A 15,032-nucleotide genomic window follows, 5' to 3' on the forward strand; every position below is an offset into this window, starting at 1 on the left:
TAACTTATATTAACCAGTAACGAGTAACAGGGTTGCGAATATATGTATTACATAAAATACAAGTAAATAACGGTAAAAGTTAATCTGAAGGGTGTACTTCGTTAAAAAATACGACCTTTGGTCATGAGAATTGACTTCTGTCACCGTGATAGCTTTTACAATGTTGCCACGATATATGTATCAAGTTGTCCATAAAACTTTACTTCGGTCACAAAGCAACTGGTCCGACCATTACAATCTACTTCCATTTTAGGGTATTTCGGATACTGATAATATGATGAGGGCGTGTGAGTCAAATTTCACTTTTCGAGGACAGTTTGATGTCAATATAGTTTTTACACAGGTTTCATAGCCATTTCAACCCCAAATGATTGTGCTTTTCTATGTAGGAACGCGTGTGTAAAATTTCATGGTTCTATGAATTTGGAAAGTTGTGAAAAATACGGTTCCTCTAAGGATTGCAACCCCATTTTCTCCGATCCCAGGATGAGTTGATCTTCATCAATGTAAATTGTTTCTCTATTTAAGTGACGAAAAACGTGTGTGTCCAATTTCATATTACTAAGACATTGCAAAAATGGAAAAAAACAAAAATATATTCTTAAGGGGGTTGGAACCCCATTTTAACCCCTTATGGGCAAACCAATAATATAGTTCTTCTAGCGGCTGCAACACTATTTCAATCCTGATGGTTATTGATCAGCATGAAAATGCTTTTATTTGCCTATTGGGAGTGTAAAAACACGCGTGTGTCAAACTGTAATCTTCACAGGACATCAAGGAGTTAATAAACAACATACAGTTCTCCTATTGCTTGCTTACAACTTCAATTCAACATCTGTCGATGTTTGTTTTTCATATAAGTCATGAAGCACACGTATTACAAATTTCATCTTTTTAAGACAGGGAAATTACAAACACAAAAATATGATAATTTAGAGGTAGCAACCCTTTCAACGCCAATGGGTAGTTTATATCAATAAAAAAATCTTCGATTTGTTTCTTGAGACCATTATACACGGGTATGTAAAATGTAATCTTTCTACAACATTGGAAAGTTGAAAAGCAAAATATAGGAGTTCAACACTATTTCAACCGCCATAGATGTTTGATCTTTATGGAAATGCTTTATGCTCTATTTTAGTCACGACGTATGCGTGTGCCGAATTCCACCCTTCAGTTGGAGAATTAGTGATGAGTGAGTGAGGGCTTTGCTTTTATGTACAGATACTACAAAATATTAGTACAGGACATAACTCCATACGCTGTGTTTTCACTTTAAACTGGTGACTGAATGTATGAGAATGTATTTTAAAAGCGGTGGTCGGTGTATATGTATAAAACGATTAATACATTACTGTTTATTAAGGCCATGTTAAAATCTTAAAATTAGAGAATTTCCAATATAACGTCTACATTTTAAATCAATTCAAAGAATACAGAGAAAAGAACTGTTTTAGTTATGGTACATTATTATCTGAGAATACCTATAAATCGCATGTATGTGTGCCTAATTCATTAGGCGGTGCTTTGTTAACTATCTCTGTAATAATCTTGACGAGCGGATAAAATTAAATAATAATGCACGTGGGCGGGGATAGGAGCGCTTTTGTCTATTGCACTCTTTTACTTTGTGGACTCCATTCTGGTAGGCGAGTGTGATGTGAGAGAAGAGTATTCACGCGGCTCTGCAACATCAGCTGCGATACGGCACGTTCTCTGGCTCAACCACCAGACCTGGACTGCAGATCCGTCCTCAGAACCGTAGCGGTTTAGGCCGAATCTTAGTACATCTTTAGGAAGAGGTAAAGTATTCGGATTGGTTTTTTTTGGTAAAATTGACAATGGTAAGTACCCGGATATTGATGTAGTGTAGTTTAAAATTATAATCTATTGGTATGTATCGTGTATTATGAGTAAAACTTCCAGGAAGGATCAAATCAATACAATTAATATGACTCCACGTAGGACCATGTAATGTAGTAGGCTGATTGGCTATGAACTCCTAGTTAAACCTACACTGGGTACAGCAAAAACCGATTTGTCACTTTCATCCGGGTTACCCATGGATGTACAGGAGGTAAATAGACATGTATTGGAGTGTAAGGGGGGTCGATAGGTCTAGTCTACTACAGGGGGTGACTGTTGGATTTGGTGGAGCTCCCTTAGCCTTTAACAAGAGTTTGTTATATACGATGGATGGTTTGAAAGAATAACAGGATTTCAGGACGTGCTTGGGACTTTCATTCTGGGCAGTGACAACGCCTGGACTTTCTTTTCTTTTCTTCCTTTTGTTCTTAATTTGTGTATGTATTAATAATTCTCTCACCTGACGAAGATGATTCCAATCCTCGAAACGTTGCCATAACTTTTTTGAAATGTAAAATATAACGATGTCCGAAATCCTGGTATAGTTTCGATATTAAGTAGTTTTGGATGTTATTGGTGCCCTAGATTTTCGATATAGTTACAAACAACGTAGTAGAAATGAACTACACATGAAAGGTTTAATTTTAATCTCAAAATAGGAATACAAATTGTAATCGTCAAGCATATATGCGAATACCAGTTTTCACGATGTGATCCTATTATATATTTGAATCACTTGAGGGGAATAGCAATACAAATTAGTAAACATTCTGCTGATTTTGTATTGTTTTTAATATTTCCTGCTGTGTGATGTCGCATTATATTCGCATTAAGCAATTGTTCATGAGCGGCACCAAAATAACATTGGCAGTCGGTGTTTCAAACACATCGTCCCAACAGTACCATTGAGTACCAATGCAATCCGAGCAGGCTTGAATGAATCCTTTGCACGGCATTGGCCGACTTGTGTAGACAAACACATCGCCCCAACAGTACCATTGAGTACCAATGCAATCCGAGCAGGCTTGAATGAATCCTTTGCACGGCATTGGCCGACTTGTGTAGACAAACACATCGTCCCAACAGTACCATTGAGTACCAATGCAATCCGAGCAGGCTTGAATGAATCCTTTGCACGACATTGGCCGACTTGTGTAGACAAACACATCGTCCCAACAGTACCATTGAGTACCAATGCAATCCGAGCAGGCTTGAATGAATCCTTTGCACGGCATTGGCCGACTTGTGTAGACAAACATAAATTAAGACCGGCTTTAACTGGTCACAATTGGCGGGGGAAAGTCGTATTAGTGGAACAGCCGCAGCTGCCGTCATTAACTGGCCGGCACGAGATCGTGAACGTGAGGCGCTTACATGCTGTGCTTACTGCATGGTCTACACTACTTAATCTTGTATGTTTGGTCTATTAGTTCACGATGCAATTAATAGGTCTTTTACGTAATTGTGTGTATTGTTTATACTGTAAATGATATGTTACTAGATGTATTTCACGGTGTTGACAATTTAACTGCGGACAAAGAATCCTCCCAGACGTGCAATATAACAATCATCCGTCTGTATAGAGGATGGTATAACAGTCTAGCACTTTCCAAAACAGAATTATCTAATAAGAGCTTCATTATACAACACAAAGCTCTATTCGCCAATTAGACTGTTTTGACTGAATGAATTGAAGAATTCAAATGAAGAATAATGATTCACTTCGTCTATATGGAGGATGTTATAACATTGAAAGGTTATGAGACCAACTTTAGAAGATATTTAATCAAAGAGGAAAGACGTGAAACTAATACAAGATAGTTATTAAGTTCAGAACCACCTTGACGCCGACACTTGTTTCTGGTCACAAGCATTCAGGTTTCGTTGCGTGGAGGAAACATTAAAGCGCCTTAAACAATTAATTACCTTTATGCTTCTGTTATAAGACCTGGAACTATAATCTTATCACCTTTAATGTTTTATGGGATTTGACGATAATATTTTTGGATTTTGCAGCGCCGAACGTGGTGGGGTAAGCGAGTAGAGCGAGCCAAGATTGTCTTACGAAGTGAGCAGTGGTGCCCCCTAGAGTAATAATAACTATTGATATCTCTCGTAACTTACACAATAAAATAGTAAGAGATTTGTTATAGGAATTTGATTACCACAACAATATTTTCTATGAAACTGATGTCTGACTAGCACAAATAAAAATTGTTATACAAAGTACTGATATTGAAGCATCAGGTATTGCTGTCAAGTTCAGCTATTCGCATTGAAACACTTTTAATGGAAACTAAAGTAATTTGAGTCAGTGGTTTTAACACAAGAACAAGTCAAGTAGGAGGAAAGTAAAGCAGGAACAAAAAACATGAATAGCTTACACTCAACTACCGAATTGTGATTGTCCTACTTTGCGTCCTAATATTTTACAGTATCATTAATGAGGAGATATTCTGAAAAAGGAAATATACTTAGGTCCCCTCTTTAGTGAAACGACTTTAAGATTTTCCTCCTAAGAACAATGTTAAACCTCGTGTACTTTTAAGCTCTTATTTTTGATCGTAGAGCTATGGGGTATACCTTATTTAAAAGTGTAATTAATACGCATCCAAACGAGTTTGAATTATTTTTGCAAAGAGAATACTTTATGAATACATAAACGATGATATAAAAGTTTTTTTAGATCTTTTAATAGCCTAAAATAAGGAAAATAGTCAAACTTTTGGATGCTTATTAGTTATATCTTTTTAAGTGAGACATATTCTATAATTCTATGACTAAAAATAATGTTGCGTTGCTTGCATGAGGTTATTACCAAGCTACAGCCGGATTTACAGTTTTCATGGAACATCTTTTATGAATTTTTATATGGGGCAATTAAAAATTATAATAAATATTTCTAATAGATTACATTACCTACATAACTGTAAAGGCCTGTGTTGATGATATAAATAGGTATTTATTAAAATGAACGTAACAAGAAGTAACTATATTTTAACTTGATTTTTTACAAAAATTAAAGTTAACCGGTGCATTGAAAAGAAGTGGAAATTTTGAAAAATTAAATATCTTTTTTTACAATCGCGAAAAAATACAATGTTTATCATTATAGTTTTGATACTTTCGTTTTACCTTTGGGTAAGTTTTTCTGTAAGTGTTGGAGAGAATGAGAACACTCTGTCCCTATCTACTATTTGGTATTAAGCTACCGGCATATAACTAGGTTTAAACTAAGTTATCATAAATATGTTACTAATAGTGTCAAAGTTAACTTTAATCTTTACGGGCGCTCATGTTATCTGAGCTTGAATTCGGGTACTATCTCGAGGGGTGTTCTTTCGCCAGAAGTGCGGGGTGCCACCGAAGCCCGCACTGATGACCAGGGGTATTTCCGATCGGTACTTTCCCGACCTCACACACCCCCCAGATCTCAGATCGACCAAATTTTCAGGCGTTAGATCATCTGGGAGGCAGAAAACAAGAACCGATCTTCATATTTTCACAGTAATTCAAATAAAGTCTTTTCTTTCTAATAAGTTAATTTAGTTTTTTTAGGTCACCGGTAAGGAAAACTTCATAACATAGTGGCCAAGGTATTAAAGTTTTTTTGTACATCTAGAGGTCTAAAATATTCCAATGGTTACAAATCTAAATATTATCCTGTTTATACATTTTTATACAGTCTACATAATCTTATTTGCTTCCTTTTATGTTACTGGCAGTGGAATAGAAGAGACAATTATTTTAATTCATCAGAAAATACTTGACAACGCAAAGAAAAATTGTGCTCCTAATTATTTGTCACATCAACGTCCTCTGCAGTTCCGATTGTGTGACTCTACACTTAACTCTATCCTCTCCTCCCTGAGCAACTGGCGGCGTCGGACACACCTGTGTAAAGTGGACTCTTACATAACCGTTAGCGAAGGTACAGGTAAACAAAACAAACGAACCCAGTAAACAAACTAAGTTTTGTAGCTCATTCTAAACATCTTACCGACTTTCGTACGGCCTTGTAAATTGCACAGCCGTCCTTAAGTTTATGTTTGACTTCGAATTGTGTTAAAAATACCCATTAAATCTAAAGAATATCGATTTTAAAATATGAAAGATCATGTCATAGTAGTTCATACTCGAACTAAAATATACGAGGTTTCACGTGAACTTATATATCAAAACGTAATGATCAATTTGATTAAAACACAACAATACTGTCACGCTTTATGTAATCTTTACAATTTTAATACTACTTGTAAAAGTCAAGAGTATAACTGAAATTTAGTCTATACAATTATATTTAGCCTATACATTGTCAAAACAATGACAAATATATATCTCATTAATTTGATAAGAAATCATTTTCATTACCTGTAAATTGTTCATGGTGATAAAATAAATCACAAAATCACAGTAATTATATACCATTTTTTAAGGTAAATAAAATAAAAACGATATTTTTCGTTTTATATATATATATATATCATATATATATATATATATGATAAAATACATATATATATATATATATATATATATATATATATATATATATATATATAAAAGAACCATACCCTTCTGTTAATATACGCACTAGCCACTGTCTTTAAAGTCATTAGAAAATAATTTTTATATTAACTAGACGTCTACAAGCTAAAATCTCACGGTTGAAAAACTGTGTTGTGGCTTATAACATTTGATTTTAAACCGGTAATTTTAAATGCCTTAACATTGTTACGAATTTAATAGTAAGTTTAAAGAATTAAGTACAGTCTTTATACATTTAAGTCATTAAGCAGTGAATTTCTATGTACTTCTAGTACACACTACTAGAAGTACATGTACTAATACATATGTAAAAAGTATTGTACTTTCTTCTATGTACTACTATGTACATCAGCCAATCAAATTTATTCAAGAAATCGTTATACCTCTGTTATTACTCATTGCGGGGCAAAATTGAAAATAGTTTTATAATGTTCACCTCGTTTACAATAATTTTTGCACTTAAATACTCTAATTTATATAGTTTCGAACAATTATAGTGATTATGTTTATAAAAATAACAATCTGTTTGATAGCAGCTAAATCAATTCTGAGATTTCTGAAATAACTCGACAAGCTTATAGTAACTGCTGTCTTGTAAGGTTTCCAGAAGACGGAGTTTACGAGTTACGAGTTATCGCTATTGGAAATGTGCGGAATATAAATGGGAAAGAGTATTTAAACTCCAAAGTAACGCAGTCAAATCATTTGAAAATTATAATTCAGAGAGCAAGGCAGGGATACATCTATGACGCATGATTTGCTGACTTTACCCTGTGTCTATGTCCTGGAGGAGGTCCTGTTCTGTTAGATAAAGTGTGATTTGGTCCAAGGGATGTCCATCTCTTAAGGAGTAGATACGGAAAGAACTTTCCAATTTAACGGCATAGAACAATAGTATTTGCGAATATACTTACTAAGGTCATTAATAAACTTCAAATAATCACGATCATGTATCAAATAAGTAAAAAAAACCACCATCAACTTGATTAAAGCGTCTTCTGGTAGCGAATTCATATCAACCTCATTAATTAATAAGCTTTCTAATAAATGTACTTAACAAATACACAACTAAAACTTTTGTCACGCTCGATTAAGGCGTCTTCTCGTAGCGAATTCATGTAAATCTAAATATACACTACCTGCTGAATTTATCCAACAAACAGAAAGTTCGACTTGTCGCCACGCTTGATTTAAGCAGTTTTTTTAATAATTAATTCTTGTTAATCTCATGATTAAGCTATTTGCTGAATGTTTAAAACAAATACAACATTCAAACTGTCTGCATGCTCGATTTAAGCGTCTTCTAGTAGCGAGTTCGTTTATTTCGATTGACGAGAAAGTGAGTGGAAAATATAATATGCTTTGGTGCTACAAACATTTAGGTCGAAAATATGATGTTGCAAAACAATCTAATTGTGGCATTGCAATAAACCATTAATATTATTAAGAAACATGATACTATGGCTTTAGAATCATCATACCAGAAATGATGTCCAAATTAATCTTACACACACTCTTCATGAATCTTCAGTTTGATTGAAATATGACAGCTGCACGTGAAATCTTCCTTTTCCGGCTTAGCTGGAGGAGACATTCAACTTAACTTTAACATGGAATAAGATTTAAATTAACGTTTAAAATACTCACGAAGAATTGCGGTTTCATTATGACTGATTTTTAGTCTCTTATCATTAAAATAATAGTAAAGTCGCTCTACTACTATAGAGTTTTGATATTTTTAAAACCCTTTCTTGCTCCAAATTCCAGCTCTTGGAAGACCAATACAGGACAAAATTTTTGGAATTCGCTGTTCTTATAGTGTCGTGACTAATTATTTTATATAAAAATAAGATTAAGAACTGATGGAGCTTGTTAGTAGTATGAGTAATTAATACTGTTTATATTATGTCCAATTAAGAATATGATTATAGAGTACGAATCTGTGTGTAGAAACAGAGTCAGTTTTTCAGAAAAATTAAAAACTTTCAGTAGTTTTTTCTCATCTTATTTATAGTACGGCAAATATCTTAACAACTATTTTTTAAGTATAGTCTCAAAAATACTCCGTGTATCTTATTTTGCTATTCGTAATAGCGTTACACTAAAACAAAAATAATATTAACGCTCAATTTGAGAGTTTGGTTGACTTAACAGAAATCTTATAGCTTTAACTCGACTAAACCTACTTTACTTAAACTTCTACTCTATTGGGCATAATCATTTAATGAAAAAAATCTTAGGTTGAATAAAATTCGTTAAAGATCTACTGGCTTTTAACAATTTATCTCCTTGGCTCATTAAAATTCTTTGTCAACTATGATCCAAGCATAACATTTTTCGACTACCCTCATATGCTGGTCATACCATCATCACCCCATCTGATCAATAATAAAATGTGACCAAGTCCACAGCATATCGAATGTCTGTTCCTGAGTAAACTAGTCTATTTTAGGACCAATAAACGTGAAAATAAATATGATTGCATGTCATGTATCACAGTGTACATAACATATGTGAGAACATTTTATACAAAATACGAGAGTTTATTCATTATTGCCCGCGAATTGATAAATCGTATTTCTTCAATTTAAGTGTTTCCTAAACGGCTTTTTACGAAATATATAATAAATTCTTTATTTAAATACATTGGTCTCAGATTGAATGTATAATCGGCGACGAGTCACATATTTTAAATAACAATTAGCAATAAATAACGGTAAAATATGAAAACGAAAAAAGGAATATTTCAAAACCATTAAATGGTTCCCAAATAAAATATTGTATTATGAAGATAATAAAATTCCTCTAAATCCGATATTTTTTTACAAGAAACATAATAATAATTACTTGTATAACTACAATAATTTAAAATTAAGTAGCGTGAGACAACATTGCTTATTTCAAAATCGCACATAATTTTTTTCTGTTGATGCATTTTAGAAATAATTATATTGAAGCTATCTTTTTCTGCTTTGTATTCTTGATGGAAGTGAGTAGGTTTTAATAGAAAAGACATTTTTCATTCTTCCACATTTAATTTATTTGAAAAGTGAGATGTGTCTGATGATGCCTTAACCGGCGAAAGCGCTTTTGAAGCTCATTGAAGCTTTGTCAGAAAACGATTTCTTAGTGTTTTCAGAGGTAACATGAATTTTCGAGTATATGCGAAACAACATGACATTTTGAAATAATTGAGCAGTTTCTACGAAGCGTTTATCGTAGTGGTTCACACAGTGAAACCGGCTCTGAGCGAATCTCAGTGGTAACATCGTGTCCACTCAGCAGTTCACAGTATTCGGTTCATTGGATGATTCAGCGATTTATCGATTGACGAATGAGTGACTCGACTAATAAGAGATTCAGAGTTTATATTTTAACACAAACATATGCAAAGCCGTTCGCTGACATGGGGAGTATTTCCCGTTTCAAAACTCAAGTCATTTCGACGAAAAAAAGTTCATTGACAATAATTTGTTCTACCAGATTCTTACAAGCCGACTGCTCTAACAGTTGGGACAATACTGACGTATCGCGGTTCATGTACTCTTATATGTCCGAGTCCAACATTTACTTTTTAGTCATTCACTGAAAACACACAGTGAACAGAAACTTATTACCAAAATAATTCTTTTCTTCACTTAGGTATTTCTTTGCCTTAGGTTGTACTGTAATGTGTTGACCAATCAATGCTCCCAGCCTGACTCAATACGAATCTGTATAAACAATGATAGTATTATATACTTACAATTTATCTATTGACCGGCGAGCATTTTGTTTACCGATCGTCTACACAATGCTGCATTTGGATGTTGTGAATGGGTCGTGGACTGGATTGTGGTGAAATGCTGCTTAAAAGCTCATTCCAAGCATAAGACAATCGGGAAGGAACTGTTTGGTATCAAATGCTCCTCCAGGCCAGCCCTAGAGTGGAATAAGTAGAAATAAGTCCAAGCCGGGAGAAAAGCTAGTAAAATAAGTAAAAATAAACCGAAACACTGCGTTACTAACTGATCAACCGAACTGGAGGATATTGGTGTACTTCATTCCTTAATTTATTTTACAACTTAAAATTTTGTGCAATATTTGTAAAATTAAACTCTGCGTAGCAAAAGTTTTATTTGATACAACATTCGAGGTGGGAGTAAGCCACCATCCCATACATAACAATAACAATATTGTTTATATCGATGTTCACCACAACACATTCAGAAACATTCAGCGTATAACTACGAGTGCTAGTAAGTCACTGGTTAACATGTGAGATGTTGTACTTAAGATGGATCTGTTTACAACTTTGTTTAATTATATGATTTCTAGTAGCTACCATGGTTTCCCATAAAACAACATAAAAATAGTCGCTAACGCTCAGTAAAATCCCATGGATTTACGTGCACTGTTATCGAACTTACTGTTGCTTGTACAGAACTGGAGCTGCATGTAAAATTCCAAGTGTGCAGGTTGCGCGAACAGAGAGAGACATACGGGCAGAAGATTTTTTCAGCCGCTCGAGTCGTACGCTTTGCTAACGCTCTACCAATAAAGGATTGCGGAGATTTGTGGAAACAATTTTATAGTCTAACGCAAGTTTTTGTGGCCTGAAATCCATCCGCTTCCTCAGTTGTAAAACATTTTAAGACGTAAAAATATTACTCAACTCGCCACCGTCCAACTAGAAAACATCGTTAATCACCACACACAAACTTATGCTTAACCTGATAGAAATCTATCTTGTGGTGACATTTGCTATAAATTGTTCTAAAATAAGTATTTCCGACAATACAACCGTCGTAGACCACCAACAACACCTATTGCTAAACGGAATAAAATTCATATTATGGGGTATACATGTCAAACTTTGATCCACTGTAACACTAGGTGGCAAAATTATCTTTGTCCTCTGTCTGAAAGAGGTTTTTAATTTATTAAAGCAATACACGGATTGCTTGACTATCTAAAAATAACCTACCTGTATAATCACGTCGTGCTCCACAATTTAAAATATATTATTATATAACTATTTTTTTAATTTTCAAAAAAGTCTTGGTTATTATTTATGCGGTTATCTAGGAGATAGCTGAGGATCTAAAGGGTTTTTTAACTGCCAAAGTATTTTGTATTGTCTTGTAATGCTTATTTGAGAAAATAATTTTTATCTATTACGCTTACTTTCAAACTTATTTTACTGTTCCCCACTATTTAGAGTGTTTGGATTTCATGAAAACTATATTTTTTTAAATATTAAAAACACATTTTTGGATGTGTATAGCTTTGTTACGATAAAAACTAATAAAATTCACATTTTATTTCCCAAAATACGTGACAATTCTCTGCAAGCAAGCTCATCTAAGATTTCAAAATTTTTCGTGTCTTCATGTGTTAGTGTATATTATTTTTTGGTAGATATATGGGCTGAGTATGATTAGTAAAAAACATGTATTTTGTCAAAATAATATCTAGTGACCCAAAATGCTACAATTTTAATCCTGTACCGTAGAAAACATTTGTGAGAATACTCTAAAAGGTCCTTCCTTAATCAAGTCGTACAAAAGTGTGCGATGAAAAAGAACATAACAGAAGTACTGAAAACTAGCAGTTACCCACGGCTCCACACGCAATTTTGTAAGTTTGGCACGTATATGAACGCTTGCGATACCAGTGAATTATATTTCCCATTTTCTAATTATATCAAGAAAATAGGTAAAAAAGTCCACATTTCTGGCCATTATAATTTACTCTGATCTTACTACGTTTTGTGCTATAGTTGATTTTGCATTATTTCCCCGATAAAGAAAATATATATACATACACAGCATGTATATTGTATACTAAACGGTGTCTCAGGCACTTATTAGGACCACTCACAAAACTGATAAATTCCTCATTCGAATCTGGAACTTTTCCTTCTCTTTTGAAGACAGCCAAAGTCATTCCCAATTTTCAAGAAGGACGATCCTTACATTCCAAGCAATTATCGGCCCATATCAATTCTTCCGGTGTTCAGCAAAATTTTTGAAAAAATTTTCTATGAAAGACTTGAAAAGCTTTCTAGAAAACAAGCGGATTCTGAATCCGAGCAATTTGGATTCAGAAAAAACAAAATCCACAATTGACGCTGTGAACAACCTTTTGGAAAATGTTGTCGATGGATTGGAACGGCGAGAACATGTGCTTAGCATATTTCTTGACCTGTCCAAGGCATTTGACTGTGTGCATCATGAGACACTGCTGCACCAGTTGGAGAAATGTGGCGTTCGGGGACTCCCGCAGCTGTGGCTTGCTTCTTACCTAAGGAGCGGGATCAGAGCGTGGAGATTTCGAACGTCACCATCTAACAAAATCAAAATGCCTCATGTTGTCCCTCAGGGATCTATCCTTGGGCCTCTTTTATTCCTGATTTATGTCAGTAGATTGAACTCGGTGATCCAACATGGGAAAACTAGTTCAATATGCTGATGACACGACTCTCTGTTTTAAAAGCAAAACACTGCAAGAACTGGAAATCACAACGTTTGTTGAAGTGAATTCATGTATTCAATTCTTTTCTGAAATGAACTTGAAAAAAAATCAAACAAATCAAATTTTTGTACATTTCTGCATTCGGCAGAATACACGTTCGGATGGGCCAGCTGTATTTGTAGATAATGTCCTTTTAGAGGAAACATACTCTACAAAGTTTCTGGGAAGTGTTTCCTTGACAGAGGGCTGACCTGGGACGACCATATCGACCACATATGTGCTAGAGTTTCCGCAGGTATATATGCCTTGCGCAACCTAGCAAAGTTATGTTCCCCCAAAGTTTTAAAAATGGCCTACTATGGCCTTATCCATCCACACTTTGCGTATGGAGTAAGACTTTGGGGAGGCTGTGCCAAAAATAGATTGGAACGAGTATTCAGACTTCAAAAAAAGGCTGTCAGAATCATACAAAAGTTGAGTTTTCAGAGAGTCGTGTAGGGAATCTTTTAGGGAGCTTGGATTTATGACTTTGCCCTGCCTCTACATTTTTGAGGTGATTACGTACTGCAGATCAAGGTGTACTCTGATTCGGTGGCAGGGACGTTCACCAATATGAAACAAGAGGCAGGGACAAACTATCGAACTCAGTATCACAGACTGGCGTTTGTCGCAACATCTACCTCAAGAAGTTGGTGTCAAACTGATCAATAGGCTCCCTGAAAGTATAAAGAATTCCAACAATCAAAATCAATTTAAAACTCGTCTAAGACGCCTACTGGTGTCTAGAGCGTTTTTACTCTGTCAATGAATTCATGATGAGCCGCTGGGATTTATGAGAGCATAGGATCTGAGGTCAGTGAGAATGTGTTTGAGAGAATGTATGAAGATGTAAGTTTGACTGTGTGTGTGAATGTATAAGGGGTTGCTTATAACTATAATTATAAGGGGTTTCTTGACGATTGCGATGCAATGTTGAATTGTAAAGAAAATGCAATAAAAGATGATTTGATTTGATTTAATTAATTGTAGACTGCATTTCCCGCACGCACCTTGCAAGGTGCCTTGGGGTGATATATCAATGTTAAATGTATTTTTGTGAATAAATGAGTTTGAACTTGAACCTGAATTTGAAACAGGTCTGATAAATTTGAGGTAAAAGTCAGATAATATATATTTACTACACATTTTAATTTTCTTATCTGGCTATTTTACTCTGTGCTCAACAGCGCGCGGCCGCATAAGTTGAAATAAGAACTGTTGTTATTTACAAGCTTACTCTATGCTTTCAAGATTATACCTAAATGTAAACAAGTTGAAAATAGTGGTTAGATAATTAAAGAAATGGTACTGCTGCCATAAAATAATGTCTATATAGTACGCCTCGTAACAACGGGCGTTTACAATTGATGATATTTTTTTCTATAACGCAACTTTAGAGACTAGTCAGACATAGCATAGAGGGATTTATTAAAAAATAGTAGGTTGATATATTAACCAGGAACCCTAAAATTGTCCATGTAAAATGTCAGTACAATCGGTACAGTAGTTTTTATGAGATTGAGTAATAGGCGCACACAAACACACAGATAGACACCATGATATTGTTATATAATATTGTAGATACTAACAGTATATATGACTCACACGTACTATGGGGGCTATGGTTATACCAGATTTCACCTTTCTAGTTTGGTTGTTACTTTAAATCATCGCCATTTCTGATTTTTCATAAGGGAATGAAATATTAGCTAATAAATATATTATAAACACACGAAACATAAAAAATCCATAATATTTCTATTTTTCATGGTTGAGACAAAACAGATGTTTAGTGTTCGAATATATTGTAATTCTATTGGCTGAAACCCACAAGGAATATCTAGTAATTCAGGAATAGAAATTAATATATATTTCGTTTTGATAATGTTTTCTTTACTCAGGCAATCTAGTAAGGAGCCACGAACTAATTTGTAATGCATACGAGATAGTTTGTTTTTGAATCGATAAAGAAATTAATTTTATTTATTTCATTTAGTTATTTGCATGCACTGTTACAGTAAAAACAATTACAACAGAGCAGTACTAAAAACAAAACAAAAGCTGCCACTTATAAGCAAGAAAAAAGTATTACACAAAAACTATTAAACTCAAAACAACAA

This window comes from Homalodisca vitripennis, chromosome 7, assembly GCF_021130785.1.
Source record: "Homalodisca vitripennis isolate AUS2020 chromosome 7, UT_GWSS_2.1, whole genome shotgun sequence".
Classification (NCBI taxonomy): Eukaryota; Metazoa; Arthropoda; class Insecta; order Hemiptera; family Cicadellidae; genus Homalodisca; species Homalodisca vitripennis.